Source organism: Tyto alba, unplaced genomic scaffold, assembly GCF_018691265.1.
Source record: "Tyto alba isolate M040663 unplaced genomic scaffold, T.alba_DEE_v4.0 Super-Scaffold_1, whole genome shotgun sequence".
In the NCBI taxonomy this organism is placed as follows: Eukaryota; Metazoa; Chordata; class Aves; order Strigiformes; family Tytonidae; genus Tyto; species Tyto alba.
In genome coordinates this window covers 24,993,509-25,008,275 of record NW_024881261.1, presented here as the reverse complement: position 1 = coordinate 25,008,275, position 14,767 = coordinate 24,993,509, and positions in this window count along the sequence as shown.

Genomic DNA, 14,767 nt, shown 5'->3' with positions numbered 1-14,767 from the left:
GGCGCTCGCTGAGGGGCCGCGGCCGCCCCCGGCTGTGCTTCTGAGGAGGGGGAGCGGGGTCGGGGCAGCTCCGCAGGTGCCGGCTACACCCAAGGAGCGTTTTTCCATGGGAGGGTTTAAGTAAATAAGACGTTTTGTGCTCCACGTGGGGATGGGCGGCTGAAGCGCGGCTGCCGGCGGTACTGACGGGGGGGAATCCACGCTCCTCAACAGCCCCACCGGCCCTGCCCCAGAGGGAGCAACCCTTCTTGGGAGCGCTGGGGTGGTGAGAGGCAGCCCGGCCTCGGGCCCCAGGGGCGCTCGCCTGCCCTCGCCCCTTTCCCACAACTCTTGGAAGCTCCGACCGTGGTACGCTTCACATCTCCTGTTCTACCCCAAAACCCACAGACACGTGGCAACGTCCAGCAGCATGGCTGTCCCGTTCGCTACCTCTTTCAGCCCAGTGTCACAGTCTCCCCTTGCCTAAGCTCCATTTTTACCTTCCAGTCACCTCCACCAGAAGACCCCCACACACCCCACAACAGAAGACAATGTGTCTCAGGTCAGGAGAAGCAATAACCCTCAGAAAGCTTTCTTAGTGCTGTCCTGATCATAAATAAGACCTCTTGTGGGAAAAAAAAAAAAAAACAAAAAAAAAACAAACCACAAAACAAAAAAACAAACAAACCAACAAAACAAAACCCCACAAACGACTGTTCTGCAGCAGTCACTGCAAGCTCTGCAGCAGGCATCAGTCACCTGTGCAGACCATTGCTAGGCCAAGGAACTGCAGGATAGGTGTTTCTGAAATTCATAGGTCTCCTGTGCTTACTTGGATTATGATCAAAATTCCTGAAGAAAGTCCAAATATTTTACAAATTACATTTGCATAGTATGAAAAACTTATTACCATCCAGCACTACCATCTTACCAGAAACATGGTACAACAGTAATTTTCTAGGTTATTAAAAAGAGAGCAGATTAGCAACAAGGCCCAACATAATGCCAGTCAGCACCTGATAGTTATATCAAAAGATAAGCAACTGATTTTTTTTTTTTTTTTTGGTGCAAGTCCAATACTTTAATATCACAAGACCCAGCAGGTTAGCATGTTTCATTTTGATATTCTTAAATAAGACAGTTTGGCATTCCACAGAGGGGTATGTGTTGATGAATCAAGAAGGAAAAACGCATGCCAAGAGAATAAATAGCAATAGGAAAAGAAAGCTCGTGTATCTTATTGTGCACGGGAACATATATTGTGAATAAATAGAGGTCCAGTTAAGTAAAAATAGATTGTGGCATAAGTTGTTCATTATTTAAAGACATGCATTTATTATTCATACCCATAGTATAAATCCATTCTGAATAAAATTTCAGTTACTTACATGTGACATGAGCTTTTTGCCCCACCCCTTTTTTTTTTTTTGTTAAATACTAATATTTCAGTCATGGTTTGGCTCTATTTTTAGCAATCCAGGAAATTACTGCCCCACCCTGAGCAAAAAAACCAATGAATCACTTGCTTTGTGAGACATAGCAGGGACAATCTGAGACAGACAACAGCACACAAACTCTTCTGCATTAACATTCCAGGCTTCTGTAGCAACAGCCTCGCACTTGTACAACAGTGTTTTATTTCTCACAGCGTATCTGCTAAAGCTTAGTGTGCCAAGAAAGGCACACCTTCGGGCCTGCAATAGCAAGCCATCTGAATTATTCTTGGGCCTTTCATTTTAGCGCTCTCCTCATACCATTCAGTGCACGCACGTCCTGTGCAGGTGTGCTCGCTCTAAATGGGCTGGTTTTCCATTGAAACTAAGCAGCTCTCAGTTAAAATGCAAGTAGCACAAAAAACATTACCACTTCACATGAATACAGCCATGGATATGTGTAACTGACATCAGAGTCTTATGTTTTACGGGTGCTACTTGGAAAAAAAAAAAAAACAACACACCACTAAATAAACTTACTGCTGTTTGAACACAACCTCTGCTTATCTCTCCATATATTACAATCACAATTACTTAAGTAATGTATGTGACCAACAAAAGAGAGCCAGTGGCTACAGTGCTTGTCAGTGTCCATCAAACAGCTTTGATAAGTTTATGTTCACTTCTAACACAAGCTGAAGTCATTGTCTGCTCTCCCCTCCAAATGCAGATCTTCAAGTTGAAGATTCAGTGGAAAAGAAACTTAGCAAAAGTCTAGCAATAGACAACTAAGTAAGTTAGGACTCCTCACTCTGAAACAAGTTGACCTAAGGGATACAGCAGAGATTATGACAGTAAGGAAGAGCAGGGAAAAGGTGGAAAATAGTTGCAGCTAGCAGGAAACAAGAACAAGCTAAGCAAAGATTTTTTTCCACCAAAGGAGTGCCATTCAGTGGAATTAGCTGCCACGAGAAGCTAAATGTTTATACCGGCTCCAGAGGAAACTAGACGGGTTTGTGGAAGAAAAATGCTGTGAGGATTACTAATTACTAGTCCATTCAATCTTTACGTATGTCTGAACAGCCTCTTTGGAGTCAGAAAATCCCTAGCTGCAAATAGAGGTATCATTTAAGCTTACCCCTTCTTACTCTTTTTTTTTTTTTTTTGGCATGCATTGCCCCTAAATCATTACTTGATTCATCATCCCAGAGGCAGGAATATTAGGTTAGCTACACCTTTTGTTCAATATCATACAACACCCCTTAATGCAAACCAGGCCTCTGGAAAGCCCTAAGGGGGCAACCAGGAAAGGCCCATACTGCCCAGGGTCCTCTGGACTAACAGATTTAATGCCTTTTATTTTTTTTTCCCCAAGCAGTTTTATGTAGCCTTCTTTCAGTTTAGCTTAAACAATTAGGAAGAAGTTTAACTTAAACCAAATTCTAAGATACACTTAAAACAGGTCCACACAGAAGCCAACACATTTAAATCATCTGAATCAGATGCATATACAGATAATCCCTTAACTCAGAGGAACACCAATGAATATTAGCCTGTGATCTTAGAGCTGAGAAGGCAAACAGAAAGCAAGTTTAAGAAAGCCAGTAAAGAACCCACATGTTTTCAGGACCTGCTAAAGGCAGTGAAGGCATACAGCACTTCACAGCTGCATAGCTAACAAAAGCCGATAGCTCTACAGCCAAAACAAACTAAACATCCAATCCTTCTTGTTATGGTCTGTGGAGGCACTGCGCACTCTTCTGGTACATGTTCAATGCTAAAGCACGCTACTCCCAAATAAACAGTAAGAGGGATATCAAAATGTTCTGTTCAAGAGCAAAGAGAAACTGAAGTGAAAACTAACCCACACAGAAGAGCCTGTACTTCTTCCTTCTTCTGGATTTATCTTTGGTTGATCGTAAACTCTTTTTCTTCATTTTTCTTTCTGTTGCAGTTTCCATTACCTCAAAATAATTTTTTTTTTTTTTTTTATCCACAGTAGGTCAAGCAGTAAGCAACATTTTAACAAAACTAACTACTACCTGATAGACCTACAAACTATCAGGTTTCCTGACACCTTGAAATAAGTAAATTAATAGGCATCGTTCCTTGGAGGAGATACCTCCTGGGAAGAGAGGGGTAATCAAGTAATCAAATACTGATGTGTAAGCAAAACACATTAATGCAAAACTCACTGAGAAACTCAGAGATATGCCCAGTGTTCCTAAATCATTTAAGTGGAGCAAAAGGTTTGAGTGATTGGTGCAACAATTCTCACCTCAAGTAAATAGGAGAATGACTACTTATTTCCGCTGTATTGTTGACATTTCTGCTCATGGTGCAGATTGTAGTAGTTACTGTGGCAGATGCATACATGGCACTTACTTTTCAAGGTTAAAAATTTTTCAACTATCTCAAGTTTTTCATAAGAAATTGAATGAAGATTACATGCCTCAGAAAACTCAGTGCATTTCACACCAAAGAAATTACATTGTAGAGCAACAGGCCTCCAAGATTTTACTCACCTAGCTGAAAACAATTTGGTTGCCTCCATGAAACTGATTGATTCTCTCACTGTAAAGTTTGACCTGGTGAGGGACACAGGTGCACAAGGTCCTGAACAGTGTTTTTATGGCCTGAAGCCACCCCAGGGTTAAGCCTTAATTCTGTAAATAACACAGTGAGCGGGTAGGGGGGAAACAAAGCAAAACTGAGCCATGGAGGAAGAGGAACTCCTGGAGGGTTGTGCCCAAGCCATTGCAAGTGATGTCCTGTGTTCAGAAGTGCTAACAGGAGGCTTGGGAAAGGGGAATGGACAACAGTTTGACCTCAAACACATCCTTCTTTGACACCACAACCTTCTACGTTATTTATAGTGTGTCCTTATTATGCTCAGAGTATTCTGATAATGGTCTTTACTGTACACTGCTCTGGATGCGTGGCTCCAAACCTGAAAGCATCTCTACAGTTAACAATACATGTTGTCCATTTGATTTTTGAGAGACTAAGTTTTCTTCTTCAACGAATAAGTAATGTAAAAATCTTAATAATATTTGTTGTTCTTCCAAGTGGCACTTCAATCAATTTCTCCCTGAAGGTAAGTCTTTCTTTAGGTCACTTTTCTTTCCAGGGTGCCTGTTTGTATCAAGCTTTACAAACATAGCAAGTGATGGGAGACCATTTGCAATTGTCAAGCTGCAGGGATTTCAGGCTACTGTAACCTGAGCTCCTGCCCCAAACGACCTCAGACTTCGAGGAAGCTGCAGCCAGGGACAGGCTGGCTCAGGTCTGACACAGGGTGCGTGCCTTGGCTCCCAGAGGCCATCCCCTCTGGGTAGGTAAGGCAGGATGACTCAGGGTAGGGCCACACTGTGGGACATGGGTCTTTCAACAAGTGGAAACCAGCAGACTTCTGGAAGCAGATGTTCTGAGTACACCATTTGGTTGCAGTGGGTGGATGTGACGCCAGTGACCCCTGAGCAAGCTCAGGACCAGCCATCACCCACCCTTAAAAGAGTGTGGGGTGGCCTCAGTTTTATTCTGTAGGCACACAGGAATAAAGTGCCTGCTGTACACATCTGCTTTATTCTTCCACCCCAGCAATCTAAGACACTTTGCTGAACAATTAGTTCCCTGGCTGCTGCCTTTCAGGAGCAAAGGCAGAGGAGGGCAGGCTTTCCTGACTGGCTGAGCACTACCACTTCAGGTTGTAGGAGAGAAAGTGAACTGTAGATGCTGAGATGGAGCCCAGACTTTTTAAAAAATGGGAGGGAGGAAAATAGGGGGGAAGTTGGGTTTCTTTCTATTGTCTTTGTGAAAGCAAACTGACATTCCATGTTATGCTGAGTGCTCGTCAGTAGCTCCTGCACCACCCAGCAGTGCAACCCATGGGGAAACAGCCAACGTAGACGGAGTTGACCTAAAACCAATTGATCTGTGAACAGCTAGAGTTTCACCTGAGGAATCTGACACAGCTGGTTATCTGGGAGCAGAGGCTTATCTTGATAGGACAAACCTGTTATAAAATCTACAAGAAGTGATTTATCTACAGAACTATTTTGACATCTCTTGTGCTAACAAACACAAAAGTAGTGCATTAATTGCCTTTTCCACCTGCATTATTTCCTTGCAAGACTGTGTAGTCCACACCCTCACATGGTAGGGGCATGTGCAAAGTGAGCAACCTTTGCCAATGTATGTGAATTCTACAGTCCTTCAGAAGTTTGTATTTTCATCTGAATGTAAGATATTAGAACACACAAGAAAAAAGAGACCAATGGGATAATCTATTATCTCTCCATGGTAGATTTTCCCTCTTTCACAGAAATTTGACTATGTGTATGTATGATCATGTTCTAGTTGTTTGTCAGGTGCTCAGTGCAGGTGTCAGTGAAGCAGAGCTGATTGTAGTGATTCTCATAAGTAGGTCTGCCTAAAAACCCCCAGCAAAATGTCATATTTTAGTAACACATTATTTCATTGATTCTTATTTACTCAGAGTGGAGGCTCTAGTCCAGTAATTTGTGTCAGCCTGAACACTTATTTCAAAAGTTTTTATTAAAATGCTCAGTGCTTTATAAGCTGTTTACTCAATTGAAATAGTTCTTATAATGGTTTAATTGAGAAGGCTCTGTGCTTTTCATGTTGAAACAGGTATTTCAGACATCACATGGAAGGAAGCCCTTTTGTTGTCTAGTAAAATTCACCCATTCAATCTATAAACTTCGGAAGGATCTCCCATGGTACGATTTGGCAATCGATTTCTCCAAAGGGTGTATTGATAGAACATGTTTACTCTCTGCACTTAATGTAATTGGTCTAAGCCACCTCCCAGGAGCAATCGTGCATACTTCATTCCACAGCTGAAGAAGTGGGATGAGATTTCTTATATGATTTTAACTCTGTATGGTAAACCTGACTGTGGTTCTGAGCAGAACAGAAAGTTCCTACAGGTAACTATTCAGGAGTGTAAGAACCCCAAATGCTTCCTATACTGAGGAGCAAAGAACAGAAAAGGGTATAGAAACAGAAAGCTAGATGGACAGAAGCACAAGCAAGTACTAACATTAGGGGATAATGAACTGTGATAGGATCGAGGGTAAAGGTCTCTGTTGACAAGAATGAAGAAATCAGGGCTTTACTGCAGATTTACCTGCAGCGATTAATTTCACTTCTCACTGAGATACTTTGCATGACTGCAAAAAGGGAGTAGTGATATTGACCTCTTTTGTAGAGCCCAGCACAAAGTGAATGTTGAAAAAAAAATGTCCTGCTTTCCAGCTGTTACATAACTATAACTTTTTTTAGATGTCACATTGAAAAGCTTGTACACCCAGATGTAAAACTAACAGAGCATGTAATAGAAAGACATAAGATATTACTTAAAAATCTAAACAGACAAAAATCCTCCACTTTCAAAGGTGATGAGATAGGTACAATAAATGTGGCCTATCACAGTGTAATGAGGCAATATTATTTGTATACAACCAAACCACTGTGAGAAATCATGAACCATTCTAAATAAAACTAAGCAAATTCTTAGATGCTTCTGTTTGCAAGAAAGAGGTGTCTAGGCATACCTATTTCATATCCTGAGAACACATTCACCACATTCTTAGAATTCAGGCATTTAAAAAATGTCTCCTACACTATGGTTTGGAGAGACATTTGTCTGGAACTGCTGCATATTTGTTTTAAAATGTATTCCCAGTGTTTATAACACAAATGCTGAACAATTTCTAGAATAATGAAGTGTTAAGGTAAATTTTACATCATGCAAGAGTACAATCACAGCAGAGGATGGGCACACAGACATGCTGCTTTATTAGAGCCTGAAAGATCTCCCTCTCTCTGAGATGGGAGTGGAGAGAAACCGTGGTGTTCCTGGGGTGGTAAACTAACATGCATAGTCTGGACATCCATAAGCCCACACCACATGAAGGCTGATCCTTGGATCCTGTCACTGTCCCTCCTCATTTTCACTGCAGATTCCATTACAGCAAAACAATAAATAAAACAAGAGTAACATCTTGAAGGCTTTTACCAAAATAGAGGACCCCATCTTTTATACCAGATCCTTTGGTTTAAATATGCACATGACTATTCTAGATTAAATATTTGTGTTGGGTTTGTCTGTGACACGGTTTTTGGTAGCAGGGGAGGGGGCTACAGCAGTGACACCTGTGAGAAGCTTCTTAAAGCTCCCCAACTCCAAGTTGGACCTGCCTCTGGCCAGGACCAAACCGATTAGTGATGGTGGCCATGCCTCTGTGATACTGTATGTAAGAAGTGGAACCTGAGACAGGATTGGGACTGCTGAAGAGGAGTTAGGAGAAGGACACCTGTGAAAACACTGAGGTCAGTAGAAGAAAAGCAGGAAGCTGGGGAAGTGTGCTGGAGCAGACCTGCCTCTGTATCCTGTGGTGAGGGGGCAGGGCCACCCCCCAGCCTCTCTCCTCCACCATGGAGCAGATGCCCACCTGCAGCCTGTGGAGGACCCCATGCTGGAGCAGGTGGCTGCACCCGAAGGAGGCTAGGACTTTGTGGGAAGCCCGCGCTGTGGCAGTTCAGCACTGGAAGAATTGCAACATGCAGGAGGGACCCATGCTGGAGCAGCTCAGGAAGAGCTGCAGCCTGTGGGAAGGACTCATGTCAGAGAAAGTTCATGGAGGACTGTCTCCCATGAGTGGGACCCCATGCTGGAGCAGGGGAAGAGTGCCAGGAGTCCTCCTCCCGAGGAGGAAGGAGCAGTGGGACTGACCATAACCCCCCTGCTCCTTGCACTGCTGGCAGGGAGGAGGTAGACAAATTGGGAGCAAAGCTGAGCCTGGGAAGAAGGGAAGGGTGAGGGTGAAAGTGTTTCTAAGACATAGTAATGCTTCTCACTGTCCTATTCTGTCTGTTAAGTGTTGTTGCTGCTAGTGTTTGAATTAAATTGATGTTCTTTTTTCTTCCCCTAACAAGTCTGTCTTTTGCCCACAACTGTAATGGTTGAGTCATCCCTCCCTGCCCTTGTCTTGAGCCTTTTGTTTTACTTTCTTCTTCCTGTTCTTGAGGGGGAAGGAGTGATAGAGCAGCTTCGTGGTGCTCAGTTGCCCTCTTGGCTCAAACCATGACAACAGTCACAAGCATAAAGTAAAAATTGAAATTTATTCAGCCTGTACTTCACATTGGCTTTGTCCAAGCACCCAGAAAAAAACCCCAATTTTATCATATAAATGGCTATGGTCAAAGCTTAGTACATTGTGAGATTAAAAAAGGGCAAATATTGTAGTCTGTATTTTGATGGAGGAACAGGAAGAAATACTTTTTATATAGGTATCTCTACATAACTATGTTTTCAAAACTAGCCTAGACAGTATGCATCAACCTAGGAAAAATATTTGTAACAATTCTAATGACCAGTGTTATTATCTATGTGACCTGGAAGGCAAATGGGCATTAACTTTGTTTCAAAGTTATCTTGCATTAGCCAGATATATCAAATGTGACATAAAACTAAGTAGAAGTTACTGCTAAAATGACTGGCTTTCAGACACAGTGTGATGCGGTGACTTGAAAATCCTATGTTGGGGAAAATGGATGGTATGTGTTTGCAGATGGACTCACAGGTGCAGGCAGTGGAAAAATTCAATGTCACTCACTTCATCAGTGTCAGTTACGACCAGACACAAAGATGGATCTTTAGAACAAAGACCTGCAAGTAATGCCCCACAAAATACCTATTTCTTAGAAATAATGTCACTGAAGACTGGCAACCAAAGAGACCTCTGTCACTTGATGGGTATTCACAGCAGGACATAGGCCAACAGTTTGATTAACCCAGCAACAGATTAAGGAAGTCAAAAACATTAAGAGGTTAGCTAGGACATATATAGAGAAATAGCACGTGGTTCACTGATCATAAGGAATAATCACAAGGAAGGGGTCCTTTCAGTGAGAAAAGTGAACCTTTACTCCATTTTTGTCATGTAGAGATAAGTTTTCTGGAAGGATATTTTCAGACCCAGGAAGAAATTTTCCAGGCTTCCACGTAACTCACATGACTCAAGCAAAAGAATATAACCTTAATAAATAGAATATAAGAAAGAACTACAATTCAATTCAATATATTTTTATACACATTTAAACTCCACATTTCCAGCTGCATATGTACACACTACATATTTTAAGTTTATGCATGTAGTAAAAATAAGTGTCTTGAAGCAAGTTGAATATTTTTACTAAAATAACTTCCCAGATTTTAGAAAATTATTGGAACATATTATGTGCCATATTGATTTATATTGGCTGTCTACAAATGTGTTATCAAGGTGAACACCAACAGCTTAGTAATGCTTCCTAAGTGACACTGAGGTTGGAGTCTCACACTCCTTCACTATGTCCAGGGTTCTCCTTGTATGAATCCACACACTTTTGTCTGACAGGACCGATGAAATTGAGAAGCAGAAATGGTTTTGACACTGATATCTAACTTTGTGCATTTCAGAAGTTGACAAAATCAGAAGCTTTTCTTTCTGTTGTCTATTTGCACTAAATCTGGCTTCTCATGTGTCTTGTTTTCAATCCCATGTGCCAAACTGTTTTAAGTTCCCACCCTGAGTAACCCTGTGGGAAGGATTAGAAAAAAAAAAATCTCTTTGCTTACTTCAGCACTTCCATTCTTGCAGACAGGCTTGACGATTCAACCAAACCACAATAGTTACGAGTCTGAGTCAGGCTTGAACTATCAGGCTTGTGCTTTCTTTATCAGTACAGTCTCTCCCTATTTCCCCTGGTAATAGGGATAAAAATTAAAGCTTATTATGAATGAAAGAGAAAGCTACTAATTAGAATAACCTAGCTATATTAATTCCATCAGAGATTTTTTAAGAGATTATGCTTTACCAAGGTTGCAAATAGTAACAGTAATAGAGATTTAGATATGCAGGAAGTCTCATGGTTGGTGTTTGCAATCCTGCATTTCCAGTCTTATTAAATAAGTAGGTACCCAAAAGTCACCCTTCAATATGCTACATTCATCCACCAAGATCAGATATTCAATAGGAGAAAACTGTAACGAGATCAGAAGGTAATCATATAAGATTTATTACGCAGTACACCAAAATAGACGTTACAGAATGACAGAGGTAAAATTTGTGAGATGCTTGTAAATGGAGACCTCAGTTCCGTTTGGCCCCAGGAAATAGCTCCATCAAGCAGCAGCCTAACTGCCTCAGCTTGATGACATCATCATCCAGGGTTACGCCATCACAGAAAATTCACCCAACAGCAGTAAGCAGAAGCAGCTTCACTTTGAAAATGTGAACTCCATCAGTCGAGAAATTAACGTTTTTTTCAAATTCTTTTAAGCCAGGAAGGGCAGAATAATCCACCCTTTGAAAGTCAAACCCTGTGAAACCCAAGCTTTTTGACAGTGTCTCAGGGATCAAGTGGGAGAACAAGTGTGTATGTGTTGGTTTTCTTTTTTTTTTTTTTTTTTTTTTTTTGTAGTTTTACTCAGCTGTTCACTGCAGGCACAAACAGGCAGTTTTACTAGGAGCATGTTTATTTTCTTTGACTGCAGTCTTGATTTCTTACTGCTCAGGGAATGTATATATAGGAGACTATGATTTGAGAACACTCTTGCTGTTTTAAATAAGCTATCTGAGAAGCCAGATGTGGTATAATAGGTCTGTCTGATTAAGCCCACTGCAACGTTTGGCATGCCTGGGACTACTTCTGTGTTTTCATTTTCCAGGAGGATGAATTTCAAATGTGCTTTGACATCCTCAAAGCAAGATACAGATGTTCAAGTGACAAAAAACAGTGCCCAGTAATCTCAATGCACAAGCACACTTCTTTCGGTAAGATTCTGGCACTCCAGCTGTTATTCCGATCTGCTGGCCGGCTGCTTTCCATTAATCACTTCTGGCAGAAAAAAAGGTCTTCCAAAGATGTTTCACCTTTGGCCCATACTCAAATAGCAAAAAGGATGTTGCAGCATATAAGACTTGTGCCAGAAGGGATCTTCAGCCTAACCGAGACCATAATTCTGAGTTTTTTTGCCATGAGATTCCCCACAGGTCCATCCTGGAAGACTCAACAATCTTGTCAGCCACACCACATCTTAGGTTTCTATATCTAAATAGGGTGTTAGTCCTTGGTTACGCGGTCTGTGTTTGTAGCTAACTGACGAGTTAGTTCGTGCCTAGCAGAGATCTGGCAAGGCATTATCACAGGGATGATGATTAGAAGATGGTTGATGTTGCACAAGATTAAGACTTCTGTGGTTGAGAGGAAAAAAAGACGAAAAGAAATCAAGAAAATATGGATGCAAATCCAAGTAAACTTTCTTCCCTGCATTTGGGCACATTCGTGTGCAGAAATCCTTAGACAAAATTAAATTCCTCTTAGTGACTTAAAAAGGAGAAAACTTTTAAAGAACACTACATTTCACTCAACATTCAGATTAAATGTTTAAGAAAGCTGGCGCATTGATTAAGGAACCAAAACTACCTTTATTCTGCTTCTGATAAATGCCCTCAGAAACACTGATGAGTTAATTTGTCAGTGCACTCTCATTAAGCTCCATTATTTCTTACGAAGGGAGGTAAGAAAGCTTCCTTCCTAAGCCAGCATCTTTATTATGTGTCTGAGGATGAATTCTCACAGTATCTTGGAGTTTTAGATACCAGGGATCTGCATCCCAACCACCTACCGCCCCACGATCCAACTGGGTTTAAATTCCCACATCTTACCCATCTGGAGACTGGGGACCAGTACCTGATCTTAAAAGCTGAAACAAATAACTATAGTGAAAACTGTATATGCATTTAGTCTTATGTATGTGGTTTCTTAACATCAAATCAAAGAGCTGAGCCAGTTTTCTTAGGGTTCTCTAGTCTGTGCAACTCTAGGTGTAAACTATTCCTGCATCTGGTGCGGTAGCATTTATGAGGATTGGATTAGTTTGACTCTGAACACCTAGACGGGATGTGAATATGGACATCAGGTAGCCACAGGTAAGCTCAGGCTACTTGTCTTCTCATGGATATGTGCTCACCACATCACATGCTGACAGGTAAGATCTTGCGACTTCCTTTTGTGCTGCAGTGATCAGTTGTTCCTTGCCAGTTCCCCCATGCTGCAGGAAAAGCAGAGAAGGGATTTGTGCATACAAATAGCATGAGGAAAACCAAGGCCAAAATCAGTAGCCATCAGATGACATAGTCTACATCGCCACTGAAAAGCCAAAGGGAAAATTTCAAGAGTTGTGAACCATCCAACCACCATGCCAGCTAGTGCAGGCTTGAATTTAACTCAGTTGCATTTGAACATGGTAGAGATAATGCCCAAGTAGGAGCCTCTCTATGGATTTAGCTACTGGTGTAACTCTGTCTTGTAGGCAACTATTCCTGGAATAAATGTTCTGCTAAAGCTCTGGTTTTCAATTACTGCAACCCACAGCTTGGAGAAACAGCCAGATTAAGAGAAAACCAGAACAACCAAACAGAAGACCACCTTTATGAAAGGAGTCATACCACCTTTGTGAAGGAGTCATGTCAGGAACAGCCCGAGGCCTTCAGCAAGGCCTACGTTTAGCAGAGCCCATTGCAAACCACTCTCTCTCTTCCTCTGCTGTCTCCTCTTGCTTATTTAATTCAGCCTGCAGGTCAGCAAACACTTTTCTTGGTAGTTCTAGTCTCATGATTGATGGCTTATGATTGTCACATGCAGGGCTGTTATACCCCTTGGCATTCGCCAGGGTGGCTATTTTTAGTAGGCAGGACAGAAACAGAGGTAGAGCCTTCAGCTGAGTACACTGCAACCCTCTCTCTCACAGGTCGAATCACTTCTTGGCACCCTCATAAAAGCATCTCGCTAACGAACTCTTTGGCTTCCTCTTCAGAAACACCGGTATCAGCAAGCAGTTCCCCCTGTAACACACTGAAGTACTGTTGTACCCTGGGGTGAGCAGCAGCAGAGCACACCTTGCAGACATTCATCAGGGCACCATTAACTGAGGTGACATCCCCCCGAGTCAAGTCAGTATCTCACAAGAGAAGGCAGAACTTGCTAAGATGCACTGAAACCTACCGGGAAGCAAAATAAGGGCTGCAAGAATCTAGGCCTAATTTGGGCATTTACTACAATTTAGTTTGGCCAGAGCCTGATCTGGTGCAAAATAACATTTGTGGTTTTACAGAAACTCGAGCTAGTGCTTTGTGTTTTTATTGCCTTTTCTCTCCATAACTTTGGCTCGTGTTTCTAGGTCAGACTGTCACTTCCTGCAAACAATTCAGGCATGCCTCCGAAGGCCTCTCGGAGCACAGCGCTGCTATAACCCTGCACCTCAGGCAGGACAGACTCTCCTCTGCTGTCTGTGGTACCGTGAAGCACAGCTTGTGCTTACCTTGGAGCACAGGAGGATGGGGATAAGATCACTCACCTTTATTTCTGGCAGAAGACTGCACAGAACAGGTTTTGTGATGTGTAACAGTATTTATGCATGTGTAAGCAATAGCCCTATCTGGTTATTGGTTTGTACATATTTGGTATTACGAGCCTCCCTCCGGTATTAAAAAAACGCCAAAACACTGAGAAATCTTTTAAAGAGTGCTATTAGAATACAGAAGTCTTAACTTCTTAGCTTTGCCTAAAAAAAAAAAAAAAAAAAAAAACACAAAACCCTAACATCATGAAATAATTTGAATCCAAAAACTTAAGATCCGGAGAGGGACCTTATGATGAGACTTGTAACAAAATTATAAAAGCCAGCAAAATTGCAGGTTAGTTTTATCAGTCCCTGTCAGTGCTTCTGTTCATACACCAGAGAGATTCCTTAGTGGACACAGTCACCTCCTGAATACTTTTTGGTACTCCCCCAAAGGTTCATTCCCCACTCTCCTTCACAGAATCTGTGAAATGAATTGCTTTTCTCTACATTTACTGGAGATCCTACTTCAGTGCTACAGTAAGAATAGCAAATCTGTTGCCCGCTGCTGTCTCCTCTTCCTCTCTGCCCCTTTCCTTTTAGGTCTGTTGACTCCAATTACAGTATTTGAAAATATATCAGTGATTGAGAGAGACAGATTCAGTTTTGAGGACTTCATCTAGCAGAGTGAGGGGGGAAAAAGTTAATTGCTTTTTATATTTGAATTGAACGATGCTGCTTTGAAAATAAGCATTCCCTATCTCCTTTCAAATTTATCTTGCTTGCTGTAGTATGCTAGAGGTTAGATCTTAAAAATAATCTTTTGAGAAACTAATGACACTGTTAGGGAAAAAAACCTGTTACTGAATCGGCTGTCAATATTTTGCACAATTCAAATGATTACTATGAACAGTCCAGTGAGTACCTATCCTACTATCAA